This window comes from Artemia franciscana, chromosome 5 (genome assembly GCF_032884065.1).
Source record: "Artemia franciscana chromosome 5, ASM3288406v1, whole genome shotgun sequence".
NCBI lineage: Eukaryota > Metazoa > Arthropoda > Branchiopoda > Anostraca > Artemiidae > Artemia > Artemia franciscana.
In genome coordinates this window covers 712,271-728,321 of record NC_088867.1, presented here as the reverse complement: position 1 = coordinate 728,321, position 16,051 = coordinate 712,271, and the positions used below count along the sequence as shown (strand labels likewise).

The following is a 16,051-nucleotide window of genomic DNA, read 5'->3' as shown; positions in this document are numbered from 1 at the left end:
CTTGCACTTTCTAACCCCGTAAAAAAAAAATTTATTGAGGACAAGTGAAGCTGACGTCAATGTTATTTTTAAATGAATAAACATGTGAGAAAACACAAGGAAACTGTAAATGGTGGAAATAATCTTAGCTTTTCAGTGACCTGTTAGTAATCTTATGCATATTCCTTAGGATCTAAAGGGTTTTTGGTATTCTAGGCCTGTCTTGCACAGGCTAATGACGCCCTAGACTTGACCTTAGCTTGGTAATTTGGCTTCAGAGATAAAACCTTGATGAAGCAAGACCCTAGTGGTTATAAAGCATTGTTAATCCAATTACTATTCTTACTAGATGCTTCAAGATGTGTTGCATCTTTGTCAGAACTCTTTACATTTCAGCCTTACCCTATAGGACCATGGATAAATTTCCAGTCAAACTCTAGTTTGGCTACTGTTTTGCTATCTTAGAAATGGGTTTAAGTCAGGAAAATAGAACTTCCAGTAATGAATCCAAAGCAAAAAATACGTAAAATTCTAGTTTAGCTAATTTTCATTATCTTGGAAAGGGAATAGGTTACAAGAATGAAACTCAGTAATTAATCCAGGGTCAAAAACACTCTGGGAAGGTACTGCCAGGGCTTCTATGTCAACCCTTTTCTGATTTCTAAGTCTTAGATAATTGCTTACTCAAAAGGTCTATACCTATACTATTGAAATTTTGACAAAACAAGATTTACCTTAATTTTTAATTATCAGTTTCTTTTACTCTGGCTTTAGCTCTTAAAATGCAATTCCTTTTATTTGAGTAGCATTTTAAGCCATATCAATATTTTTTTTTAAAAATTTAGGAAATGTCTTTGCATATCTTTAAAACCTTATAAAGTGGATTGAGGAAAGCTGTGAAACAGTTTCTTTGTACTCCATGTAAGCAGACCTTCCCAGAACATACTTTAGCCTTTAGACCCATCCCTGAAAGTTTTTTTTTTCAATCTCACCCCCTGGTGCTCTTTTACACATTGTATAAATTGTGAAGAAATGCCTGCCCCCTTGCTAAAAGTCTTAGAAGTATCTTATATCAAAATACACCTGATACAGTTTAATTTTTTAGAGATGACACAGAATAGCATTAAAGCTGAGTATTTGCTTTGCAAGAAATGTGTCCCTTCTGTTGTAAAGCATTTTGGATAGACACTAATCTAACCATGGACATATTGCTGTTGCAAATGGTTTTGCTTAAAATGGTTTGGAAAACAAATAGCAAATGTAAATTTGCTTTTTTATCATTATTTAAGACTAGAATATCACAAAGCTATGCAATCACATTGCTTGTTGTATCTTAAGTAAATACAATCCCTGATGGAGTTTTGTTGATACCTGTCTTAAAATTAATTTGTCTAAATAAAATATATTGTTTATGGGACAGTAGAGAAAAGCAACAACCATGAATTGAGTTTTTTTCAATATTTCTTTTTTCAAATAATAGTTCTCTGGTCACATTTGTGTTCCTTGCTAAGTTGTTGGCACTCTGGTTTGGGAATTCTTTGTCCAAGGGGGTACAGGTTTAATTCCTGGCATTTCTAGTGTATTTGGTTTTTACCAGCTAAGTATTCACCGTGCTAGTTTACATCTTAAGTAAAGGCAATCCCCGCTGGAGCTTTGTTGACACCTGCCTTACAATAACTTGTCTAAGTAAAATACAATGTGTATTGAAGATTAGTGAAAATGGCTGTAAATCCATCTTGTTTTTTTTTTCAATATTTTTTTTTTAATAGTTGTTCTACTCTGGTTGTAATAATGTTCTTGGCTAAGTGGAAAGCACTCTTAGTAAGAAATCCTTTGTCCATGGGGTACAGGTTTGATTCCTAGTATTGCCTGTTTATTTGTTTTAAATGGGGGTCAGTGATGTTAGACAGATCTAAACCAGCTCTAAATAGGCAAATGGAGAAATATGCAAAAGGTAAGCAGGGAGGGTGTACAAAAGCACAAGATTTCTGGCCCCCAGCCCTTAATTGCAATTCTCGGCCAAAGGGTCACAAAGTGGAAAATTAGCACTGCCAGTTTAGACCTTGATGTGTCAGTGCTGCCATACTTACTTACTTGCATATTGGTGTTGAGTTTGCCCACATTTTATCTTCATTACTATCTAAAATCATTTAGACATTCAGCAAACTGTCTCAAACCACAATTAGTATTGAATAGTTTTTTGGGCCTTACTGACTTTCCCTTTATAGCAAAGGGTTTATTGTTGTGTATAATGTAGATATTTTAAAGTAATCAATTATTAAGAAGTCCCTTTTAGTTTTTATCAAGTTTTTGAGTAATAAACCTTTTTAATTACCTTAAAATATTTATTCAGGTCCTTTACTATTGGCTGCCCTTTATATTACAATAATGATTGAAATATATTGTGGCAAACTAAAAATTTGGATAATCCAACCTATTTTACCATCTTAAGGTTGTTTACAAAGGTGTATGAAATATTGAAGTACTGACTTAGCTACAGAAAACTTCTAGATATAATAAAAATGTAAGCAAGATGGCTCTTACTTTGACCATATCTATGGAAGCACTAATGAGAAAGTGGGTTATTTGATGCATTTGTAGGATTGAGTGAGATGAGAAATGAAGTGTAGGCTTGATGAGAGATGGCTGGTGAATGTGATGAGGGATGAATGTTTTGCAAGATTTTAAAATTTTGGACAATTTCTCATGTTGACAGTAGAGTGCAGAAGTAAAATTTGGTAATTTTTTTTCTTTGTTTCTGTTTATGTTAGACAATGTTGAATATTCTAAAGTGAAGTTTCTTTTTTGTTTGGAATTATGATGGCCCTAGGGCTTTAGTGCAATACAAATTACTAATGTTTATTCACTTTCTTTAAACAAACACAAGGTCTATGTCTCCTAGCTTTAACAAAGTCAAATGTAATTTTAAGACCAGGGATTTCAAAGTAGGTCAAATGAACTTCTGGTAAAAATGAGCAATTTATGAAACATCTAGATTAAAAAAAAGTCTTTTAGACAACAAAGAAGACAATTGAATAAAGAAAAGTACCTTATATCATAATTGTTGTGCACCCTTAAGATAGAAATGAACAAAGCTTCAATTAAGATTCTGTTTTGTTTAAACAGACAGAAGGGACAAACCTCCAAGCTTTGACAAATACAATCTCACTTTGTGGCTACTATCTTTTCAAAGGGGACTTTCTTTGGATTTTTCGATCCAACTAAAACTGAAAAGGAAAGCATGATATACAAGTGACTTTCCAATTACCCTACATAGCAAGAGAAAATCATTAAGTTAGGCTATGCTTTATCTCAATCCCCCTCCCAATGTGCAGAATATGGCTCAAATTTCATATTTTCAATGCATTAAACCTCCTGTCACCTGTTTTTCTAGTTATTGTTTGTCACATTTGTTTAATTTACAGCTACATGGGATGAAGTTAGAGAGACAGATTGACAAAACAAATGGAAAATAGGAAATTTCAGCAATACATTTTATATTGGGAGGATTGAGGGGTAAAGTAGAGCAAAGTTGAATATAAAATGTGTTACCAGCTATTATTCTAAAAATTATGAAGCATGAATTTTTTTTTTATTATGTTTCTTTCTCTTCAGGTCCTTCTCTAAGGCTTTTACAAATCAAACATTCTATGCCCAGAAAAATTAGCAACAAGGTATAGTCTATATACAAAGGCTTATGTTATTAACTATGAATATGGAATTTATATGGCAATCAGGAACTGGATACAGGCTAAAGCAAGTAAAAAAGAAAGAAAAAACTTCCCTAGTTAGCTCAGGAGACTTTTAATAGATTACTCTTCAGATAATTGCCTATGATACATAATTTAAATATTTACCCCTGTACAGTAGGGCGTTTAAAACAATCTATCACAATGTAAGATACAGTAATATTTAGGATATGATGCTGATTTACAAATTCCAGGATTCTTTGTTGTAGTTTTCATAATTTTGTTGATAAAGTTTTATATATTCATCATATTTTATTTTATGTCATTAACATTAGCCAAACTAAACTTCTCAATAGAACTTGAATGTCGTGGCTATAATGCACAAGTACTTGCAAAAATCTTACAACACATTATGTGTTATGGTAACTGTTCAGTGAGAAAAAAAAACTATTTTCTAGTTTAGCTTAATTTGTTATATTTTTTGTGCTTATCAGAAATATTTTGTTAATTTTAGGCAGCTGTCCCCCCTCAAAAATTCTTAAACATTTGCTGGTTTATACTTAACTAGTATTCTACTGAAAACAAAAAATTAATATATATATTGTATTGAAGAAATATAAAGTCCTTTTGGATTTTTTTTTATTAAGATTAAGCAGTTTGCTACTTTCTTTTGTTAGGGCCTAAGCCTGTAATAGTGCTTTGTTGTGAAGAGCCAAAATTTGTAGGGATTGCAAAGGCTAGCCTGAACAATATGTTATTACAAATTATTAGGTTAAACTTCTGTTGGTAAAATTCTATTTTAGATAAATTTGTATTATCTTGAAAAAGGTTTAGGTTAGGAAAATGAAACTTTTAGGGATGGGTCTAGAGACTAAACTATATCATGGGAAAGTATTTTGGAGCATCTAACTCTACTCTTTTCTCTCTCTTAAAAACGTTTGCCTTAAATTACCTTAAATCACATTGTCTAATGAAATAAGGATTAAATCCTGTAGAATTGCTGGTTAGTGATGATGACAGTTGGAAATCTCAATATTTGGTCCACACCCTTAATGCTTGTGTTATAAAAGTGAAACCCTTGCAAAATAAATCTTCTACTTAAATGACAAGAAAAAAGCGTTTTTAGTGTCATAACTTTGCTCAATTTCAATTTATGAAGTTTCCAAGATTTGGAAACTTTCAGGATATACATTTCCCTATATTTAATACAAAACACTGATATGACTTAAAATTCTACTCAAATAACAAGAATTGCATTTTCAGAGCTAAAACCAGAGAAACAGAAACTGCTTGCTGAAAATTAAGGTAAGATGTTGTTTTAACCAAAATTTTAATAGTTACAGACCAGTCCAGTATGCAAAATTCCAAGATTTAAAAAACAGAAGAGGGTTATCACATAAGCTTAGCAATAGCTTCTCAGAGTATGTTTTTAGCTATGGATTAATCACTGAAAGTTTCATTCACCTAACATAACCCCAATCAAAGATAGCAAAAAGTAGCTAAACTGGAATTTGACTGGAAATTTAGTCTATAGCCTGGTAGGCTAGTAGAATTCCAAATCAAAACAAAAAGAAGTCAAACTAGAATTTTATCCTCTGTTTAGGGTAGCTCAACAAAGCTAAAGTCTTATCATTTAGGACTTTTTATAGATAATTTTGCTTTTACAGTATGAATACAACATTTTCCAATATATTACCTGAACAATTTAACCCAAGATTCCACTAATTCAGACCCTTCCTATCTCTTCAAATATACCAGAGAGTATGCTAGATCATTTTTCAATTCTCTCTGACCTCAAACTAATGTGAAATATGTCAAATCCGGAGGAAATTAAGCCAGTGCTAAATCATTTAATTATAATAGAATGACACTCTTAACACTGTACGGATGTTTTATGTTTGAAATTTTTTGCCGAAACCGACAAGTAAAAAGTGTTTTCGCGAACCAGTTTTGTTTGAGCTCAACCATATGTAATTTTTTCCGTTTTTGCGTTGAACATACAAGCTGGTTAAACCAAAGCTGTCATTGGTTAAACCAGCTGGTTGACGCGAAAAAAGGCCTTTAGGAGGGCAGCTATCACATTGGTGGGTTAGTAAAATAATACTTTATCAAACAGGCCTAGTTTCTAAATCATCCTATAATTTTTAGTTTAAAAAAATTTAGAATGATTAGGCCAATACCTATAGCCTTTTATATAGTCTATATTTGTTGATATTGCTATTTAAACTGGATTTTAAGGTAAAATAGGGGTAAAATTTTATTTTAGCTACTTTTGGCTGTCTGTGAAAGAGGTTAGGCAAGGAAAATGAAACTTTCAGTTATGTGTCTACAGGCTAAAGTATGTCCCAGGAAGGTATTTTGAAGTACCAACTTCTGCTTCTTTTCCCTAGAGGGTCCTGAAATTTTTGGGTGCCTTATTTTTTGGCTATCAGTTTCTTTTTCTCTGGCCTTAGTTCTGAAAAGACAATTCCTGTTGATTGAGCAGAACTTTAAGCCATGACACTAGTTTTTTCCAATTTTAGAAATAATCTTTTATGCCACCTTATTATAGGTTAAATATATGGCTTATATTATTTATTCTCCATGAATTTTGTTTTATTTGATTTCATTGATGTCAGTTGCTTTCTGTTGAAAATACATTTATTTTTTTACATCAAGCTTCTTCTTTTGTGAAAAAATTTGAACTGTTTTTCTTTTTACATGTTGAATAAAATGTAAAGGAACACCTGGCCCTTCATTTCATAGATTCAACTAAAAGTCTTTGAGGCATCTTATATCAAAGTACATCTGACACATTTTAATTCTAGATGATGACATATGTTTTTACATATGTCACATTTACATATGTTATTTTACATATGTTATAAGATGATGACAGTTTTTTTTTCTAGATGACATATGACACCATTAAAGTTTTGCATCTGCTTTGCTAAAAATTGTCTTAAAAGGTGTCAAGTTTAGAGAGTTATGTTAATATTCTTCTTGCTGATCAGTATAATTGTTTTTAAAATTCCTTCTGTTTAAAGGATTTAGAGAGATTCTGAGCCAACCATGGGTATATTGTTGTCACAAATGATTTTTCTCAAATGGGCTGGTGGAAAACAAATAGAACATATAATCTCTCTTTTTTTATTATTTCAAGACTAGAATATCACAAAACTAAGCAGGTAAATTTATAGCAAACAGTATTAGCCTACTGCCTTTTGTATAAAGTGAATATACCACTTGATGCCTTTTTTATGCTCTTTACAAATATAATAATTGCTTCTACTGGAAATTCAGATTTAAACACTTTTTGGCCTCTTAAAAATGAAATTAATATTTTGGTATAAAAAAGGCTTAAAACATTGGTCTCAAACTTTATAACATTGGACTCAAACTTTTTCATTATAAATCCATTTTTTTAATGTTATATTATCCACAAGCACTGATTTTCCACAATTAAATTGAATAAACAAATTTTACCAATGTTATGGTATTTTCTTCTTCCTTGTTGCCAGAATTTCGATTAAAGCATGCATTTTCCATCCTTTTATATGAAATACTATGATATTTGAAATCAAAAATCTGTAATAGTTTAGAAACAAATTTGGGTTATATATTTGCACATCAGGGGGGTGGGGTTAAAGCATAGCATATATTAAATAGGTAAACCTACCATTGCTGTATTTAATATAGTTAAATTTATAGCAAACAGTATAACTGGCATTTGTAATAGCCGGCTTTCATATTTTTGACCAAAAACACATACTTTTATTTGAAATTTGATGTCAAGGAAGAAGAAAATGCCATAACATTGGAAAAATTAATTTATCCAAATTAATATTGGAAAATCAGTGCTTGTGGATTATACAAAATTAAAAAAAAATGGATTTATAATGAAACAGTAAGTTTGAGATCAATATTATAAGGTATTTAAATTTTGAGACCAATTTTCTTAGCCTTTTTATACCCCATATTTAGGTCATTTTTAAGAGGTCAAAAAGTGCTTAAATCTGAATTTCCGGTAGAAGTGATTATTATATTTGTAAAGAGCATAAAAAAGGGCATTGAGTGGTATATTCATTTTATACAAAAGCCAGTAATACTGTTTACTATAAATTAACCATTAAGCATTTATATTGCTGATTGTATCTTAAGTAAATACAATCCCTGATGGAGTTTTGTTGATATCTGTCTTAAAATTTATTTGTCTAAATAAAATACATAATGTTTGTGGGACAGCAGTGAAAAATGGTAGCAACTATGACTTGAGTTGTTTTTTTTTCAATATTTTCTTTTTCCAAATAATTTTTGTTCTCTGGTGACATTTGTGTTCCTTCCTAAGTGGCTGGCCCTCTAGGCTGAGAATCCTTTATCCAAAGGGCACAGGTTTAATTCCTGGCATTAGCAGTTTATTTGGTTTGGGACAAAGGTCAGTGATGTGATTCTGTAAGTTCAGCCTGAATTGGCCCAAACTTAACAGGTTACCTAGAGAAATCTGGGGTCAGTAAGCAGGAAGGACATGCAAAAGCATAGGATGACTGGCCCCTAGCTTCCTATTGTACTTCCTGGCTAAAGGACCACCTGTTCCTTTACTGGGCTTCTGACTTAGCCATAGAAGCTTTCTTTTAAACCCATTAAATATAAGTACAAAGGAAGAAATGCCAGTAAGGTGGCCCTTCCTTTTCAATGAATTGTTGATGTACAGACAAGAGTGTAGGTCATAAGAGGTGGCTTGTGAATGTTTTGCAAGGTTTAAAAATTTAGGGCAATTACTCAGGTTGGCAACTGAGCACAAAAGTAAAATTTTGTGAATAGTTTTTCTTTGTGAATGTTATATTTATGTAATGTCAAGCATTTTAAAGTTAATCTTCATTGTTTTGTTTTAATTGCCATGGCCCTAGGACTTTAGTGTATTAAAACCTACTTATGTGCATACATTTTATTTTAAACAGAGAGGAGTTCTATGTTTCCTAGCTTCAATAAATTTATATGCAATTTTGAGACCAGGGTTACGAAGTAGATCAAAACTTGCAAATGGAACTGTGGTATGACTAATTAATTTGTAAGAAATGTATATCAATTTAAAGATTAAAAAATCATGTAGAAAACAAACAAGACAAATAAATAAAAGTATCCCTTTACAATCATTTAATGAAGTGTAACAAATGTAGATCATCCCTAAGATTGAAATGAACAAAGCTTCAATTATGAATCTGTTTTCTTTAAACAGACTGAAGGGGCAAACCTCAAAGCTATGACAAATTCAATCTCACTTTTGGTCTCTTTCCTTTTTAATTGGAACTTTCTTTGGATTTTTTTCAACCAAGTAAAAACAGTAGGGACAGGATCAGGTATAAGTGACCTCCCACTTAGCCTACATACCAAGGGGAAAATCATGCAGCTATACTAATAATGGTAAATTTTTGTTGTTCATATTTTTGATTTACAAATAAAGTGAAAATACCCCTTAATACCTTTTTTATGTTCTTTACAAACATAATAAGTGCTTCAATTGCAAGTTTTTGAGCTCTTGAAAATGACCAAAATATACCCAAATAGTTGCTGGGTATAAAAAAGCTTAAAACATTGGTCTCAAACTTACTGTTTCATTATCAATCCATTTTTTAAATGTTGTATAATCTATGAGCAATGATTTTCCACGATTAAGTTGGATTAATAAATTTTACAATATTATGCTGTTTTTCTTCTTCTTTGATGTCAAATTTTCAATTAAAGTATGTGTTTTTGACGAAATAATGTATTTTTTTCACTGCCAAAATTTGTTAGGTTAAGTAAGGTCAAAAAGTGCTTAAACTTGAACTAGCAATATAAGCAATTATTATATTCGTAAAGAACATACAAAAAGGCATCAAGTGAAATATTCACTTAAGTTGCGTTCGAATCGACTCGAACAAGTCAACTTAAAAGTTGACTTTTTTCTCTGCTGCCGTTTTATTTAGTAAAAAGTTGACCTAGAAAGTCAACACAGAATTGCGAATCGAACGCTTCAATGGCAAAAAATTTAGAAATATGAAATCGTTTAGTCTAAAGAAAAGACAAGGAAATTGTTAATAGGCCTAGTGGAAATAATCTTAGCTTTTCAGTGACCTGTAAGTAATCTTATGCATATTCCTTAGGATTTAAATTGTTTTTGGTGTTCTAGGCCTATCTTGCATAGGCTAAGCTTAATAAGGAATGAGAAGAAATTTTTTATGTTGTTAAAAACGTTGATTCTCAGGAAGGCAGCTGTCACATTGGTGAGTTATTCTAATATTACCAAATCTAACAGGCCTAGTTTCTAAACCAACCTATAATTTTTAGTTGAAAAAACTAAAAATTATAGGTTGGTTTGTAACCTTATATTAGCCTATAGGTTAGTTAAAAACTAAAAATTATTGGCTTCTTTTCCCAGTAAAATTGGTGCAAACAGTATTACTGGCTTTCAAATAAATTGAATATACCACTCCATGCCCTTTTTTATCCTCTTTACAAATATAATAATTGCTTCTACCACAAATTCAGATTTAAGCACTTTTTGACCTCTTAAAAATGACCTATATGTGGGGTTATTACAAATCTGTAATAGCTTAGAAACAAATTTGGGCTATATATTTGTACATCAGGGGGTGGGGGTAAAGCATAGCATATATTAAATACATAAACTAACCATTGGTGTATTTTTTTTATGTTTGTGCTGTTGCACTGGTGATTTCTCTTCTCATTAAAATTCAATGTGCACAAACACATAAAAAAAATACAGCAAAGGTTAGTTTACTTATTTAATATATGCTATGCTTTACCCCCACCCCCCCCCCCCCCCCTGATGTGCAAATATATAGCCCAAATTTGTTTCTAATCTATTACAGATTTTTTATACCCCATATTTAGGTCATTTTTAAGAGGCCAAAAAATGTTTAAATCTGACTTTGCAGTAAAAGCAATTATTATATATGGAAACAGCATTAAAACAGGCATCAAGTGGTATATTCACTTTATATGAAAGCCAGTAATACTGTTTGCACCAATTTTACCCTTTTCCCTAGTTATATAGTCTGTATTCATTGAGATTGTTGTTTAACTGGATTTTTAACATAAAGTAGGGGCAAAATTTTACTTTGGCTACTTTTGACTATCTTTGAAAGAGGTTAGGTTAGGAAAATGAAACTTTCAGGGATGTGTCTGCAGGCTGAAGTATGTCCCAGGAAAGTATTTTGAAGTACCTACCTCCATTTCTTTTCCCTCTAAATGGTCCTGAAATTTTGGGTTATCAGTTTCTTTTACTCTGGCTTTAGTTGTGAAAAGACAATTCCTGTTGATTTGCCATACTGTTGTTGCCATAACACTGGGTTTTCTAAATTTACAAATAATCTTTTATGCCACCTCACTATAGGTTAAATATTTGGCAGATATTATTTATTCTCCATGAATTTTTTTTTATTGGATTTCATATGATGTCAGTTGCTTTCTGTTAAACATACATTTATTTTTAAAAATCAAGCTTCTTTTGAGAAAAAATTTGAATTATTTTTCTCTGAAAAATATCACTGAAATATAAAGTGATATAAAATATGAGAAATATGTGAGTGATATAAATATCACTGAAATTTTCTCTGAAATATCACTGAAAGGGGATAGGTTAGGAAAATGAAACTTTAAGGAATGGGTCTACAGGCTAAAGAATGTCCTGGGAAGGTATTTCAAAGTACATATCTCTACTCATTCTTGCTCTAGAGGGCCCTGACCCTTGATGACCTTCAAAAATAGGCTATCTGTGTTATAAAAGTGAAACCTTACAAAATAAATCTTCTGCTGAAATGAAGTACAACAAAGTTGTTCTCAGCTTAACAACTTTGCTAAATCCCAATTTATAGGTTTTAAAGATATGAAAAAACATTTCCTAAATTTTGAAGAAAAAAAAATGTTGATATGGCTCAGAATTCTACTCAAATAAAAGGAATTGAATTTTCAGAACTAAAGGCAGAGAAAAAGCAAATGGTACCTGAAAATTAAGGTAAAATGTTGTTTTGTCAAAATTTCAATAGGTACAGACCTGTCATGGAGTCAAATTTTAGGGCTCTCTAGAGGGAGAAGAAGTGGAGGTGGGTACTTTAAAATACCTTCCCAGGATATACTTTAGCCTATAGACCCATCCCTGAAAGTTTCATTTTCCTAACCTAACTTCTTTCTGAGATAGCAAGAAGTAACTCAACTAGAATTTTACCTTTTATCTGTCTGGTAAAAAACATCCTTCAAATTTTAGATATGCTCTAATTATACAGGAGCAAAAAAATGCTTTTTAAAATTGCCATTATGAGGTAAGATATTAGCTAAAATGCCTGTATAAAGCAAACTAGCCTACCTAGGGAGCCAAAACACTTGAATTTGCTTACTGCTTCTTCAACAATGGCAAAAGGTCTGACAATGAGTAAAGTATGGAATTTAAGTCAGAAACGCCTTTTATGCTTTTTCTATTCTCACCAAAATAAAACACAAATCCCATGTTGACTTGCACAAAAACCTCAAGATAAGTTGTAGTAATTGGTCCTTTAGCCTGATGTAGCTGCTATTTGCTGCTATGAGTGCATAGTTTATAATGGGAGCTTAAAATTGTCTTGGCGAGCTGCATGGTTGAGTATACAACCCTCTAGGCTATACTCTCTTTCTTTATTTGCATATTATTGTTTAAAAATGATCAAGCTTCACATTAATCTCCTTTCATGACCTATAGTTGAAATTTGCTAGGGAAGTATTTATTCCACTAAAAACTCACCACCTATTTTTGAACTTCAATTATACAGCCCTGTTTTTTTTTACCCCCCTTAAGCCTGTATCCAGTTTCTGATAGCCATTTAAATTTCATTTTGTCTGTTGCTCATTTCTTGTCAATATTACTGAGGGGTCACAAATAAGCACTAGAGTCCTCATTGATAAATAATATGTTCTTGTATATATATAGCTTGTTGCTACTTATTTTTCTCTGGGAATACAATGTTTGATGTGGCATAAACCAAAGAAAGGACCTGTAGGCCTAGAGAAAAATATCTTAAGAAAACCGATTTTTATAATTGCACAATAATTATAGCTTACATAATTTTACATGCAGTCCTGCTCTACTTTACCCCCAACCCTCCTAATATAGAAATATATAGCTGAAGTTACATGTTACCTGTTGATTCTGCCAATCTATCCCTCAACCTTTAACTCCCTGTTAATTGAAGCAATTGCAACAAAGCAAGAATGGCAGGAAAGGTAACAGGTGACAGAATACATTGGAACTACATAATTTTGGCTATATATTTGCACATTAGGCAGGTTGGAGGTAAATTATAGTATAGAGATGCATGCTTTTCCCTTTGGTATGTAGGCTAAGTAGAAGATCACTTGTACCTGATGCTGTCCCTGTTGTTTTTAGTTGGATTGGAAACATCCAAAGAAAGTTTCCTTTGAAAAGGAAAGGTGAGATTGCCCAAAAGTGAGATTGAATTTGTCAAAGCTTGGAGGTTTGCCCCTTCAGTCTGTTTAAAGGAAAATGGATTCATAATTGAAGCTTTGTTCATTTCAATCTTAAGGGTGACCAATATTTGTGACAATTCATTAAATGGTTGTAAAGGGATACTTTTGTTTATTCATTAGTCTTCTTTGTTTTCTAACAGTTTTTTTTTTTAATCTTTAAATTGATATCCATTTCTTACAAATTTTTATTGATACCAGAGGTCCATTTGCAAGTTTTCACCTACTTTGTAATCCCTGGTCTCACAATTACATTTAAATTTACTGAAGCTAGGACACACAGAACTCCTATCTATTTAAAGAAAATCAATGGATATAAGTAGGTTTTATTGTATTTAAGCCCTAGGGCCATGGCAATTAAAAACAAAATAAAGGAGATTAACTTTATAATACTTGACATTAAATAAGCATAATAGTCACAAAGAAAAACAAATAACAAAATTATACTTCTGTGTTCAGTTGCCAACCTGAGCAACTGTCATAAATTTTTAAATCTTGCAGAACATTCACCCCCATTACATTCACAAGCTATCTCTCATGACCCACAAATTTGTCCATACATCCACATTTCAGGGAAATGGAAGGACCATCACACTGGTATTCTTCATTTCTACTTATATTTAATGGGTTTGAAAGAAAGTTTCTATGGCTAAGTCAGTAGGCCAGTAAAGGACCTGGTGGTCCTTTAGCCAGGTAGTGCAATAGGAAGCTAAGGACCAGCCAGCCTATGCTCTTGCATGCCCTTCCTCCTTACTGTCCCTAGATTTCCATCTGTACTCATTTAAAGTTGGGCCAATTCTAGCTGAGGTTAGTCATATCACCAACCCCTATCCAAAACCAAATAAACTGGCAATGCCAGGAATTAAACCTATACACCTTGGACAAAGCGTTCCAACCCAAAGCGCCTACCACTTAGCAAGGAACACAAATTTGACCAGAGAACAATAATTATTTGAAAAAAAAATAGAAAATTGAAAAAAATTGCTATAGTTGCCCCACTACTGTCCTATAAATGCTATAGGCCCATTTTATTTAGACAAATCAATTTAAGACAGGTATCAACAAAACTCCATCAGGGATTGTATTTGCTTAAAATACAATCAAGCTATGTGAATGCTCAGCTTTGTGATATTCTAGTCTTGAAATAATAAAAAAAGAGAAAATTTATATTTTCTATTTATTTTTCACCAACTCATTTGAGCAAAATCATTTGTGACAGCCAAATGCCCATGGTTGGCTTAGAACCTCTCTAAATGCTCTGAAACAGCAGGAATTAAAAAAAAATATACTAATCAGCATTAAACTATCCCTTAAATTTGAACACGTGTATTTAATTTGAAAATGATGCTACTGCTAGTCAGGTTACTGTGCTGTTCCCACTGGCTCTACTGCAGTTAAAAATGGGCAGTTACCATGCAGTAACTGCAGTTACTGAAAAACCATCAGCTGGAACACACCCATAAGCAATTATATCTGTATATTATATCAATTATATATCTTATATTATTATATTATATATATATATACATAAGCAATTATATCAATTATATCTGTAAAGAACATACAAAAAGGCATCAAGTAGTATATTCACTTTATTTTTAAGGCAAAATATGAAAAAAACAAAAAATTTACTCCCGACCTGCCTAATTTGCTAATATATAGCCCAAATTATATATTTTAAATGTATTTTGCCACCTTTTAGCCTACTTATTTTTCCAGTTCTTGTTTTGCCACAGTTGCTTCAATTATCAGGTACTATGGTTGAGGTATAGATTGGCAGAATCAATAGGAAATATGCAATTTCAGCCTTAGATTTCCATATTAGGAGGGTTGGTGCTAAAGTAAAGCAGAGCTGCATACTTCTCTAGTGCTTAAGTATGACCCCTTAGCAATATTGACAAGAAATGAGTAACAGAAAAAATGCAATTTGGACTAAATGGCAATCAGGAACTGGATACAGGCTAAAGGGGGCCAAAAACAGGGCTGTATAATTGGAGTTCAAAGAACTCCAATTATACAGTGATTTTAAAAAATCACTGTATATAAGTGATTTTTTAGTGAACTAAACGCTTCCCTTGCTAATTTAGGACTTTAAATTGATTAGCCTACTGGAATTTACCTATCCTATGCAATTGAAATATTTTACCTTTTCAGAGCATTAAGACAATCCATCACAATAAAAAAAAAATATCCAAGGCATCTTGAATGGAATGACTAAAAGAAGACAAATGAAAATCACAATTTGCAATCTAACAATTAAACTTCTGGCCACACAAATTGTATTAGGATACCCAGCTCTGAAATAATTGCTCAAGTAGCTTTGCAGTAACTTTAACTAATATTGCAATAACTTTATAAGTTTTTTCTTAACCATTTTATTATCTACCTATCCCCCCACCCAGTAAAAGAAAAAACCCACCCACCCACACAAGAAAAAAGCCAGTTTTAACTAGGGTAATAACATAGTTTTTAAGTCTATTTTAGTGCAGCCTACCCAACAACAAAAATCTGGCTCAATAACTCACCATACTGGTAGACAAAAATGTTGCCTTCATCCTGGATCCATCTGAACACATACTCCATGATTACCTATAATTGAAACTTTTGCCCTCTTTCCGAGTTAACTTGAGACGAACGTACAAAATGTAAAAGTTGTTAAAAGTCAACTTTTCATTAACTTTCAGTCAACTTTTACAAATCGAACGCTAAAAGTTAACTCGGAATCACAAATAAAACGTCAGAATGCTGGTTTCAGTCAACTTGGAATGTGATTCGAACGCAACTTTAATTTGTAAGTCAAAATATGAACAACAAAAATTTACCCCCTAGCATGCCTAATTTGCAAATATATAGCCTAAATTATATATTTCCAATGTTTTCTGCCATCT

The 16,051-nt window shown here is 32.1% G+C and overlaps 1 protein-coding gene across 1 annotated transcript in view; it reads left to right on the top strand.

Moving 5' to 3' along the window:
- Window positions 1-92: 92 nt before the first annotated feature.
- Window positions 93-16,051, top strand: part of LOC136026837 (uncharacterized) — a 52,029-nt gene continuing 36,070 nt past the window's right edge. The window contains exon 1 of the mRNA XM_065703545.1: window positions 93-142. The gene's annotated coding sequence lies outside the window, so the exon portion shown is untranslated. The remainder of the gene's footprint in view (window positions 143-16,051) is intronic.